This window comes from Chamaea fasciata, unplaced genomic scaffold, assembly GCF_029207755.1.
Source record: "Chamaea fasciata isolate MVZ Bird 193981 ecotype frontalis unplaced genomic scaffold, bChaFas1.0.hap1 SCAF_11, whole genome shotgun sequence".
Taxonomy (NCBI): Eukaryota; Metazoa; Chordata; class Aves; order Passeriformes; family Sylviidae; genus Chamaea; species Chamaea fasciata.
Window position 1 is genome coordinate 25,020,597 of NW_027094096.1, and position 13,822 is coordinate 25,034,418.

Below are 13,822 nucleotides of genomic sequence, written 5' to 3' on the forward strand. Positions count from 1 at the left end.
AGGGAGATCTTGGTGACTTCTTCCAGAGAACTCAGTCATTCCACTTCTATATCTACAGCATGGTTATGAGGATATTTTTCTTCCTTAAATGATTTTTTTAAAAAATTTCTTTAAATCACAAAAAACTGAACCACAGTCCTCAAATTTAGATGAAATAAGTAACTAACCCAACCTTGATCACTGCTGGTTCAGAGGCAGCCTCTGTCCCCTACTCTGGCAATATTGAGGCATCACATTCTCCACCAGAGCAGCACCTGCCTTGTCTATGGGCACACCTGTAACACGCTGGCTCAGCTCATTTGCGCTGGGTTTACTGTGACTTGGCTTACCAACACCTCAACGAAACCAGTGTGGGATCTGCCCCACGCCTAAAATCAAACTTAGAAATCACAGGTGGGTTCCCAATAGCATTGCAACAGTTTCCTTCAACTCATGGGGCTGGGCTCAAACACTGCCCGATTCAGCGTCTGTGGAGAGCTGTGAGTCAAGGTGGCTCAGCAGTGCTGACTGCACTGGACAAGGAAAAACTCAGCACAGACATTTGTACCACTCAGTGTCGGGAGACAACAAAGCAAGAGAGGAAAGCAGGGCAATGGAAAATATTCCAAGTTACCCTACATGACTGCCATTTCCACCCCAAAGAGTGGGCAGAGCCGTGTTCCAGACAGCCACCTGACCCCACACTGCGGAGAGGGTTCATGCTAAACATATGGAATAGGAATGAGCGGAGACATGGCACAGGGAGCACTTACCTGCCCAGGATGCCCAAACTCTGCCATCCTCTCTGAACATACCTCTGTTCACCCCCCAGCTCCCTGGGGCAGGAGGCCAGCAGGCTGCAGGGGACCTCTGCCGCCTCCCCTCTCTGCACACCTCTGCACGTGTGTTGATGCAGAGCAGGGACACATCAGACAGAGAAATAAACTTTCTCTGCAGGCTAACCCTGCCCTCCCGCCCAGAGCTCATTTCAGTGCTCATCCCCTATGTGACTGGCTGATTTCAGGCAAATCTTTCCAAATCCATAAACCTTAGCTCACATTAAGTGTTATATTTAATATAATAATATTTTATATATTTATATATTTAATATTTAATCTCTCTGCTGTGGGTTTATGTTGGCAGGGCTAGACCAGTAGCAGAAGAGAGCAGACAGTGTAGGTGAGCATTTTGGCCCCTACTTTGCACAATTCCCCCCTCTGCGGCCCCACAGCAGAGCGGGTTCTCCACACACAGTTATCATCTCTCCCAGCAGAAACACTGGTCTGTGCCCATTAGTGGTTCTCTACATTTCCCAGAACCTTCCCTGTCCTGGCGGCAGTTCATAAAGTGGATACTTGGCACATACCCTCGAAAATGTCTTGAGCTCTGAAGAAGCACTGTATTATGTGACAGGAGTTTCTTTGGTTCTCTCCCACCTGCTTTTGAATCTTCCACACATCCCTGAGAAGACGCCTGGTGTTGTCACAGAAGTGTGAAGTTTTCTTATTTAAGGTGAGACTCCGGGGCAAATAGTGCTCTGAGTGACAGTCAGGGATTGAGGCTGCTGCAGTCTGTAAAACTGAGGTGCTGATATTAGTATTTTTTTTTTTCCAATGTTGTTTAGTCGTGCTTCATATTTTTTCCTTCTCTCTAAAAATTTTCACTTCCATGCCCACTGAGTGGGCCAAAAGTGGGGCCACATGAGGCATGTAGAGACATCTGCAGAAGGGCTCTTGGTGAACTAAAGCTCTATGCTGCTGCACACAAAACCCAATCCACCAGCTGAAAGGTAATACAGGAGAAGAAACAGGCATTCTTTTAAAATAAGGACATTGTCTTCAATCTCGGTCACCACCTGACATCACAAGACAGGGAGAAGGGGGAGGACCAGAGGGCTGTAGGACACTAGAGAAAGGCCAAACCAGATAAGGTTTTAAGGGGGGAAAAAGGGGGAAAATAAATACCCAACTAAGAGCAGGCAGGAGTGAACAAGTGACAGCACAAAGAAGCGTCACCTTCTCCAAGCCTCTCAAACCGTTTTTTCACAACCTGAAAAACATTCTCCCCTTCCTCTGTGGCAAAAGGCAGTTTTGCCAAGGCGCTGGAGTGCTGGAAGGATTTCAGCAGAGCCACATCAGGAATCTGTCTGACATGCTGAACACAGGTGTCACCTAAATAGAGGGTTTTACCCTTAGGGATTTTTATCACCCATTTGCTTTTCCATTGTTAAATGAGTCCAGCTACATCAGTACAAACCCCAGCCCTGTGTTATCCGCAGTGTCACCGGTAATGGGCGATTCCCCAGCCCAGTGCTCCTGACACTGTTCACAGCAACCCACACATCAAAGATGGAAAAACAAAAAACCCAATCATCAAATGCCAGGGTGGAGCCTGGAGTGTCTTTCAGATCTGCAGGCATTGAAAGAGCCTTTTTCCTCCTTGTAATTCCCCTTTAGCCACGCAGGGACTTCCTGACACCGAGTGTGGGTCATGTTGGTGCCTCTGCAAAGCCGTGGGAACTAGAGAGAAAACACGGGAAAAAAAAATAAGGGGTTGTTCTTCCCCCAGTTGGGTTACATTTGGGAAGGAGCCTGCAGAGCCCCAGGGGAGGGAGGGATCAGCTTTATCACCTCGGTGAGATGAGGGTTTACTTTGTGTGTAAATCCAGGCTCCAGCTTGAGACGCCACCGTTCCCCCTGCTCCTGCACCCTGTCCCCAACCTCTGCTGAAGATGTCCTGACTACAGAGCAAAGGTTTTTGTGCCCCGCAGCACAGTGACTCTGCAGCTCCTTAGGGCAGAAGGGCTATTTTACCCTGTATCCCAGAGTGTCACCTCACTAGGGACTGGAAATGTGTTTTGCTGTAGCCATTCCAGAGCAGCGCAATGAGAAGGTGTCTCGACATCCTCCCAAGAGGGGCACAAGGGATGGGGCAGAACAGTGCTCAGCTCCAACCCTGACTCCAGTGCCCCCCAGCAGCCACAGCAGGCGATGGAGCCCCGTGGAAGCGTGCACCAGACATTCCAGAAAAACCCTGTGGATCCACACTGAGACAGCCACTGGTGGCACTGCCAAGGATGGAGCAACCCAAGACAACCCACTGTGGGCCAGCTGGCTTTAAGCCACAGACAGGCGCAAAAGAAAAACAAAAATTGTTTTGTCCCGTAAGACCAGTATTCCAAAAGGAAAAGGCAGGGTTGCTTATAGAAATCACATTGTCAAGTATTTTTTTCCCCTCCTCTTCCATTCAAGGACCACTATTGTCCTCCTAACTCTGAGAGAACAGGCAGGGAAGGAAGTTTTGCTGAAAGTCACTTCGGCGTCAAGTGCCTGACTGGGCCACAGGGCCTCCTGGGAATTGTAGTCTTGTCTTCTCCCATAAAAACTGCTTTTTCTGGCAAAATTCCACAGCAGTGTAATACCTCCCATGACACAGCAGCAACCCGCCTTGCACAGTCAGGGGACAGCAGACCCCTGGACTTGAGTTGCTTCAAGACAACCCCGGGGTCTGCTCAGGATCCAAACCTTATCAGATTTGGCCAGAATGTTTCAGTTTTCTTTCACACCCTTCTCCTCTCACAGAATTCCCATGGAAACACAAACAATGCTCTTGCTGTTTGGGTTTGGTGGGGGCTTTTTTCCTTCTTTCGGCGAGGGGGGGGGGGGGTGTGGATGAAAGTGGTAAATGAAAAATTAAAAAAAAAAAAACTAAAAAAGAAAGAAAAAAAGAAGAAGAAGAGGAAGAAGAAAATATTGAATAATACATGAGATACCACGTCTAGCTTGATTTTCCCGGCAGCAGTGCATCTCCCCTCTGTATCACCCCTTCAGAGCCTCAGGGGACAGAAATGTGCCTCGGAACTAAAATAATCCATATTTCTTGTGTCACAAACTGGCTTTTGGGCAGGAAATGCCCGAATCCGAGCTGTCCCGCCCTTTTCCGCGCTGGTGCGTCGTTCCAGAGATACCTGGATGCCACCGTGTGGCAGCTGCCCCGAGCAGCGGTGGAGGGACAGGGACAGGGACAGGCAAGGCTTTAAGGGGGGAAAAGGAGGGGGGAAATAAAATAAAAAGGAGGGTTGGGTTTTGGGTGGGGTTTTTTTTGTTGTTTTTGTTGTGGGGTTTTTTCTTTCTTTCTTTCTTTCTTTCTTTCTTTTTTTTTTTTTTTTTTTCAGCAATTCACAAAACTTCAAGGAATGCCAAGCACGTCAGTAGATGAAGCACAGGATCTGGAGGCAGGAGAGAGTGCAAACCAGCTCCGTATGGTGTTGAGCTCAGACACACACTGCCTTTCTATTTAAAGCCCTGCAGGAACGTGAATGCCAGGTTTGAGTGAGCTCAACAAGTCCCTCTGAAAACAATTTACATGGTCCTCTCTACCACGGGGTCTGATTATCTGACAGCTTTTAATGCCTTACCATTCCCACACAGCAGGATACAACCCACCTTTCCCTGCTGGAGGACAGAACTCCGGATCTGGAAAGGTATTTAATTAATGACAGAGTCCATCGGGACGTTCCTGGCATCCAAATCAGCTTTGGGATGAGGACATGGGCTGCAGAATGCTTAGCGCTGCTGCCTGCCCACCCCTCCCTTCTTCCTCCACGGGAGAAACAATGCTGGGTGGAACCCTGAAGATGAGGATTGTGCTACCAACGCTGTGTCCCCAGGCACATCCTGAAGGCCAAACCATCCTGGCAAGGTCAGAACATCCCTCCTCCACTGCCAGCACCCTAAAACAGTCTCCTGCCAAGAGGCAGCAAGAAGAAACCAATGCACAGCCCAGGATCAGGGTTTGGGATATGCTTCGTTCTTCCACCCTCTGCCTCTGGGGAATGCCTTATTTTCCCATACCCTCTGAAGTATGTCTCATTTTCCCCTCGTCTGCCTCAGCAGCACTGCTTCTCATTTATTCCAAGGTGCAGTTCATTGAATGGAGAATTACACGTTCTATCATTTGTCCATAACAGGTTGTCAAGCCGCCGTGTTATTATTAGCAACAGGAAAGGAACTAAGTAAATTATTCTTAAAGTATGTAATGAGCACTCGAGTAAGCGTTAAGTAATGAGCGTTTCTTTAGCGAGGAATCCAAGCGAGACACACTCCACCCATTTTGTTAACAAAGGCTTATATAAGCTGGATGTTACATAAAACCCTAAAGAAGGGAGCCCGAGCACTCCCCCACCTTTGGGTGATAGCTTTGCGGCAGCCCACGGATACCTGAGCTGACACTGAACCAGCTCCCAGCTAAAAGGCAACTGATGGCCAGGCCTGGAGCTGGCAGGAGCCAGGGACAGGGACAGAGGTGTCCTGCGTGTGGTGCCACCAGCCCTGAGCACAGCTCGGGTGGCGAGTCTGGATATGCCCTCTCACCGCTCTGGAAACAGCCCCTGCAGTTACGCACTCCAAGCAGATAAATGATCCCTGTGATCATCCAAAAACGTGTCTCTGTTCTGGTGTGGCAGGGCAGGCTAAACACCACCCAACCCCAGGGTGTCATCCTAAGGGAATTATGACTGGTGCTTAGGAAGGAGCAAGCGGGGCATGGTTATGGGGAAGCTTCTCTGCGGCTCTTCCTGTCTCCAGGGATCTGCAGGAAAGGGACTTCCCAAGACAGAAGTTCTATCTTTGTAGTTTCCCAGCTCCTGGCAGCTGATCCTTTCAATAAATTGACAGGCCAGTTCTTAAGTTCTCGTGAACTTTCAACTTCCACCACATCATGTGACAAAACCCACCACAATTTACCATAATTTATGTGCAGAGAAAAAGGGATCTACATCTTGCAACATCAATTACTAGAGCTGAAAAAAGCAGGCTGGTAGGGGGTGCAGCCTCTTCATCACATCTTGTGTGCCTGAAATCCTGTCTGTCTCGAGAGAAATCATCTGTCTCCATAAAGAAATACTTCTCCTCCCTAGATATCTTGCATCGCACCTTAAAATGCACAATTCCAACACTCAGACGGCAGATTCAGCTGACAGCGCTGGTTACTTCTTAGACACAAGGTCAAAAAAAGTCTCCGAGAAGAGAATTTGCAATTCTCTTCATAGCCCAGACACCAAATCTTCCAAATGCAGGTATCAGATGCAGTTGCATGAGAAGTCAGGGACGCTTCTCTGGTTGGGGAGAAGAAAAGAAGAGAGAAAGATCTTTTGGCACGGAATTTTTGGGCAGGCAGAGCGAAACGTGTCAGGAGTTACTCCAGGACTACAAGGGAGCCATTCATGGCTGCAATCAGTTTGCACTGCGGTACTTGCAGGAACATGCCAAGGCTGCTCTGTGATTCTGCCCGACTGACTTAGTGTTTGTGATTTGCCTGACCTTTGCTCTAAATAAATGGGAGCCACACAGACAGAATTTTGATTCAAGTCCCCTGCATCTATAGCATCCTCCCTGGCTGCAACCCACTGGCTTCCTGGGGCTTTGTTTTAAAAGAGAGACAGACAGAAGGCAGGCAGGAGGGGAAAATGAAGAAATGAAATGCAAGCTGTCTGACCCACACAATTAAAAGAAAAAAAAAAGAAAAGAAAAGAAAGAAAAAGAAATCAGAATAGCCTGGCTTTGTTTTCTGTCATGTTGTTTATCTTAGTTCAGAATTAAATCCAGATGACATAGATAAGACAGGGGTGACCCCTAGTGCCCTCTCCAGCTGCAGCTTCCACTGTTATTCCCTGTATTGATATGAGAGCATAAACAGAGGGAAGAAGCAGCACCTTTCAGATTTGTTCTTCATTCACAAAGCCTCTCTCTCTCCCCTTTCAGTAACAAGATCTCATTTCCTCTCACTACTGAAACTCTATCACTGCGAGGCATTCAGTGCAACATCCCTTTGTTGCTGTTGTCTGGGAACAAAATTAAGCACATTTACTTGTGTAAGAACTTATTATATTCCATTGACTATTTATCATAGGACATTTATATTTATCACCTTACATAAAAGAAAGAAGAGCCTATTTTGCTAACTCCGGGCTTGTCAATAGCTAAGAACAGCCATTCAAACTCCTAAGAAGAGACCTTTGTCTTGTAAAAAGTGTATTTTGCAGCAGCAAGGCGCTGAAAGGAGCGAGTCTTTCCTGTGACAGCCATCAGTGTGCACCACTTTTTTCGTCTTTCAGCAATGTCAAAACTCTCTGTTCTTGTGAATCAGCCTGCACCAGACGTACCCCACTCACTGTGCTGGGTGATGCTCATCAGGGGCTTTTCCTTGTGTTATTGCGAGGGAGCAGCTCCTCTTTCACAAAAACCTTGAGACACCCCCTCACAGATTACTTTGGGACGCAGGATTTTTCTTGAGGAAATAAATTATCTTAGGCACAAGGCTGAAAGATTTTTAGCTTCCTGTAAAGTGAGCACTTGGGGCACTTCCTGCCCTGCTGAGATCGGGGCTGTGCCCACCAGCAGCCAGTGTGGGTGGTACCACATCAGCTGACATCTCAAAATTTTGCGTATTTAATGGCATCTCATCAGGCAAAGAAGCCAGCTGCTAACAGTCCCCACGGTGACATTTCTGTCCTCAAAAGAGCAGCAAACTCCCCTGTGCAGCATCACAACCTGCCACAGACTCATCTGATACCTCTTTAGCTCTGGGGTTTTTTGCCTTTCGGCACTGGCAGCCACCACCACAGCACCCTCCTGCTGCACCAGGGCTCCTCTGCAGAGCCCTGATCCTCAGATCTGGCACCCTCACTGCTCGAGCCCCAGGAATGCTTCAACACTTCCCAAAAGCAATTCCCCAGCTCAGCCTCGGGGAATCCTTGGAAGCCACAGGACATGACACGTGGCTGTCACCCCCGTGACCATTCAGCTGGCACTTCTTTCCCCTTTTGCCACCTGCCAGCCCATTTCTTCACCAGAAAATGCTTCCAGGTCTCAGCCAGCCCTTCCTCCCCAACAACTTTTTGCTTTCACACAGCCTCTCAGGTCATTCGTCCCCAGAGTTCCTTCTTAAGCCTCCAAGCTTCCTGGTGCCCCCCTCACCTCCTCAGGCAGACAAACACCATTCCCTTTCCCAAACCAGCCCTTTCCTGGCACCATTTACACAAGTGGCTCAGCCCAAGTGGGGCCGGATCAGCCACAGGTTGGTGCCTCTGTAGCAAATGTTTTCCTCTTTGAAGGGCTGGGCTGGCTGAAACTAAAGCAGCTGCATTTTTTCCAGTTTTAGTAAAAGTTTATAATCTGCTCTGGACATAGAATCATAGAATGGTTCGGGTTGGATGGGACCATAAAGATCGTCCAGTTCCAACCCCTGCCATGGGCAGGAACACCTTCCACTATTGCAGGTTGCTCCAGCCCCATCCTACTTGGCCTTGGACACCTTCAGGGATGGGGCAGCCAGAGCTTCCCTGGGCAACCTGTGCCAGGGCCTCACCACCTTCACAGGGGAGAATTTTTTTCCTAATAACCAACCTGTACACGCCCTCTGTCAATTTGAATCTGACCTCCCTTGTCCTGTCACTCCATGCCCTTGTCCACTGTCCATCTCCAGCTCTCTTGGAGCCCCTTTGGGCACTGGACAGGGCTCCAAGGTCTCACTGGAGCCTTCTCTTCTCCTGGCAGAACACCCCAACTGTTTCAGCCTGGCTCCAGAGTAGAGGTGCTCCAGCCCCCTGAATATCAAGGATATAATACTGCTCTACTTATGCGCCTGTTCTCTGAATCATTTTCCCCTGATTTTATATCTCTATGTTCCCATGTTGCCTTGCTTACATTAAAAGCAACAGTTTCTGAATTGAAGTTCCTCCTAATGTTTTATTTTTAAATCAGGTTTCGGGGGGGGGGGGGTAGGAATTGTGCTAGTCATTGCATAATTTTGGGTTTATCTGGTGTAAAATCTCACTTGCTTCTGAGATATCCTGTGCTTCTCAGCATGACACCAACTCAGCATTGCTCTCCTGTCTCTGGATCCAGCACTGCTCCAACCTTCCCCCTTTATTTCTTTCCCCCTCTGTTTTAGTTAAAGATATGCAAATATACCATCCTCTGAGCTACTGTTTGCTTCTTTCACATTATTCCATGTTCTTTCTCCTGTGAGTTTATTTTCCTTGTTAGCTTTAGCAAACACCTTTTCTTTCTTCATTGCTGCTCTGTGTATGATCCCATACCGAGAAGGCACAACAAAATCTCTTTCTATAATACACATATCTTTCTATAGCTGCATTTTTTTTCCCGTGTTCTTATTTTTGCCTGGTGCTAGCTCTGTGTATTCCAGTTACACTCTGCATCTAAAACAATCTGTCAGCTTATATGTGCCTATAAGAAGTGGGAGTATTAGTTTTGAATATTTTCATTTAAACTCTAGCTTTGTTCCCTCACACTGTTAAAATGCTCAGAATTAGCTCATCACTTTAATATTTTATTATCACAGGAATGAGCTTCTTTGCATGCTTTTACAATATTCCACTTTCCAGGTTTCTCACATCCTTGCTCATACTGTTGGAAAGTTACTCTTGGGAAGTGAAAATGCTTTCTTGGATGTCACGTGAATGTCAGAATCTGACCCAGGCAATGCTGAATTTGACACAAATCCAAACACTGAACCAGTCCTTCATCAGGTTAAGTAAAATCATCATCATTAAAAATGCTTTCATTAAAGACAGGAGGTTTTTTTCCTTCCAAAGGCTACACTGGTTCAAGGAAACCATAAATCCTGTGGTTTGTCTGACACTGCAGGTCAGACTAGATGATCAGGATAGTTTATTCTGGTATTCATGCTGAAAAACTTACAAATATCCGGACAAACTGCAACTGCATCTGGTAGAGAGATGGTCAAACAAGATAAGATAGTTGCTGCCTCTGCTCTTAAATGCTCAAAATTCGCCTACAGTCGAGTCACATCTCACCCAGAGATCAATAATGCGGCTTCTCTCACTTGTTTTCTTTTTTATCTGACTGTGTTACAAAACTTTTCTGTTCAAAATTTTGTTAGAAAACTACACTCGATCCTGCTGGGGATGGAAAACCAGTATTTTCCCAATGATTATTGTAGCTTTAGTGTCCCCCCAGCTTGTGACTCCTGTAAATCAGAAGTTGACTTACTCAGAGGAGTTTGGAGAGCCAGAGGCAGCTCCCAGACCTTACTCCTTCACACACTCAGCTTCGAGTGCTTCTGCTGAAGTCCCCGTGCTGGGGCCATGGGTTTTAGCAGCCAGGATGGTTCTGTCCCCTCCAGCCACCACCCTGACTCCCACAAGGCTGCAAACACAGTCTCACTGGGAGCCCAGGGGCAGGAAGGCCACAGGAAAGAGGATTTTTATATGGTGGCCCATTGGGGGGATTGCAATAGGAAAAAAAATTGGTTTGAATGAGTCATGACACTTTTAACACACCATGAGCTGGAAAAACCCACTGGACACGCCATGGCACCGCACAACACAGAGAAGGGGAAATGGGATGGAGCAGATCCCACCCCCCAACACAAAACCCCTGAGAAATGTTTTATTTTTTCTGCTGAAAATCCATCAGGAAGCATAAAGCTAGTCTCAAAAAAGTAATTTTCCTATTTGCCAAGCACACATGCAAAAAAGGCAACCAGAAACGCTGAGCGCTGCCTTTCCAGAGTGAAGGCCAAACTCAAAGCTGCCATCAGCCCCAGTTCCCTGCATTCTGCTCCCAGTTTGCCCAAGCTCTCCACTAAAGCCAGTAGCATAATTCTCTATTCCTCTTTTTTCCCCCCCAACTTCCAATTGTTTTGCATAGTTCAAGTAAAACATGTAAAACCAGGCTTTGCCATAGGGTGAAAACTGAAAAAGGAAGAACAAGTGAAAAATAAAATCCACAAAACAATTAATGGAAGACAGAACCTGACACACAAAGCCCCAGCAGAGTCCAGGCGATCATTTCTGTTTGTACTCACCAGCACAGGAGCTGCACAGCCCTCAGAAGAGCACGGCTGGGGGTGTATTCTCACCTTCCTCTAATTCCATCCATAAATCTGGGAAGAGCAGAGCATTACAAACCTCAGAGTGCTCGGCAGATGAAAACACCCCAGTGTAGAGCACGGGATGAGTTGCCTTCACGTGGAAACCTTTCTGAAGGGAATAACTGGACATAGGTGGGGCTGGGATCAGCACGTGGAGCAGAAGGGTAATTGCCAATGCGAGTGAAACACCCGTTTGCCAGGCCAACCTACCAGATCCTCTTTAAGCAGAGGGAAAAGTTAAAGAACAAACATTGGCAGTTCTTGCATTTCAGCCAGTTTTTGCCCCCCCATTAGCTGCCAATCAGTGCTCCATTGTAGATTTCTGACAATTACTGACAAATACAAGAATAACAGTAACAAACTGAGCGGCCAGTGGCACACACCTTCAGAGGTGCTAGTCTTTATTAAACCTTCAAATGAAAGTGGCCCTGAAGAGCCAGATTCCCATTTTACCCTCTGTCGCACTTACTGAGGGAACGTGAACCTGACCCAGAACCGGTTCTTCAGCAATTTAATTGTGAGGATCACGTACAGCAGCTGGTAACAGCAGCACACCCAGAAATGGGACGCTTAGCTCTTACTTTCTTTTTTAACAGCCTTTGGTTTTAAACTTTCTGTCAGTCCTTAATGCATACCTGGATACCCAATTATTTCAGAGAGGCCAGAGGAAGGTCACTGATGGAATTTTCTGGCTCTCCTGCATGTAGGTAGATGACATGAATTTGGGGGTTTGGTTGGCATCTGCTCCACAGCCCTCAGTTTCCAGAGCTTTCTGTGCTTATAAAGGGGCTGGCATTTATTTGGGGGTCACACCACAATTCCTGGCATCTCTGCAGGCAGATCCTTATGCAAATGACCAGCATTCACTTGGAATTTGCATTAATGTGTAACTGAAAAGCTGCTTTCCGAGGATGCCTGTTTCCAAATCTTTGGGTTCTCCCCATAACCAAACATCTCCAGGCTGGTTTAGGGGAGTGTAGGCTGCTGCTGGGTGTGATTCAGAGCTGCGTGTCAGTGTTTGGTATTGACTTAATAAACCAAGCGAGCAAACTGCCCATCCCACATCCAAACACCCTTATCTCCTGGCAGCTCTGTTCCTCCCCCATTTAAAGCAAAACTACGTGTTGGAGTCAGGAATGAAACCAAGCCAACGAGGCAGAGGACAACTTCACATCACTTTCTCCTGCTCTCTGTGGAATTCCCCAAATTAACCATGCCATCAGCGAGCCAGCTCTGGCAAAGTCGTGCTCCAAGCAGCCAGCACTTACCTGGATCTGGACTGAATTCCCTCCAAAGCCTCCGAGAACGATGCGAGTGCCGTGCTTGGGCATTAACCCATGGGAAACAGTGAGATCCCAGCGCTGTGCTGTGGGCACAGCTGTCTCTGGAGCCCTTCCGAGAGGAGTTCTGGAGCAGCACCTCTGCTCTGGGATGCAGATGCCCCACGAGTGGGTGAAGTGGAGAGATAAGCGGGTGAGGACACGCCAGCAGCGGCGCGGGATCGCCCAGCGCAGCTCCAGCTCTGAGGCGCTTCCTCTTTCCAACGTCACTCTGGTGTTACACGGAAGGACCAAACAGCAAGTGGTTCATGGCCTTTTTCTTCTTCTTTTATAGTTAGGACTTCGATTCTTATTGTTTTAAATGTAGGAAGAAGTGACTTTTTATCTCAGAGAAAAAAAAAATTGTATAATATTCCTGCATCTAATCTTACTAAGTGGAAAGGAAATATCTCCTGCAGTTTCCAGAAAACCAGGCAAAACTAGGACCCTGGCCGGCCATTCTTCATCATTTTTGGTAGATCTGTGCTGGGAGGACACTCATACTACTTTAAAAGTGGGTGAATAGAGGCAGGCAAGCGAGGGACTGCACAGTGAAGGTGAGGAAAAAGTGCTTCAGGATTGCAAGTGCTCACTCAGCCCAGGTACAGTGTGCTCCTCTACTGTGAAACCACGGGGGCATTTCAAATTTGCTAAAGTATCTTGACAGGATGGCTCTGCTTTTCTTCTGCTGCCTCTGGTACCTGCGTGGTCCCAGGGGAGCCTGGTGCTCACAGCATCTGCTCCCACAGGACACAGCCAGTGCCAGGAGGCTTCCTAGGGACAAACTGAGGAGGGAGCACACTCCACGATCACTGAGCGAGACAGCTGTGGCATATTTAGGTGTCCAAATACTGATTTTTGTGCAGAATGGTGGCAAGTGAGGATATTTCTTATAAACTCAAGAATCTAGGTGTTTGGGAAGTTGTCTCATCTTTATTCTGAATGGCTTTTCTTTTCCATTTCCTTTTTCTTTTGATGGGCTGAACCTAGAGAGCGAAGCTCTCCTTAGGCTTCAGTAAAGATGAAAAAGGATGCTGAGATCCCCTGGGAGAGATCTAAGTGAAAAACCACCTGGAAACAGAGTAGTGGAGAAAAAAAAAAAAAAAAAGAGAAAATGGCGATGGTTTAGGTTTATTCTATTAAGGATGGTATTTATATTAGCGATAATATATAGTGACTGTTTGAAGGTCAGTAGTTTGTTTCAGCAAACTTGCTATCAGTGAGCAGCTGAGTCATCCTGCCTTGTGCACACGGGGAGAAGTTTCCTCATGAAACACCATGGCTGACTTTTTCATGTTTTCACCCCAAATCCTGCAGCTTTTTTCAAGCTCTGAACACACGATGCTGCTCGTTACCCAACTCCTCTGGCTTGCTGAAAACCCAGCCTGGCCTCTCTGCATTGCAAACACCAGCCTGGGACCTTTTAACCTGCGAGTGACACACTCTGCTGGTTTTTTGGGAGGCTCCTTGTGACTCCAAAGTCGTGAGCTTTCAATCTTTTGAAAAGCAGACTTTAGAAAGATGCTGTAAAAGGAACACCTTTGCCTTCTGCTGGCAAAAAACCCCAGGGATTCCTTCAGGAGATTACAGTCCCTCATTCAAATGGG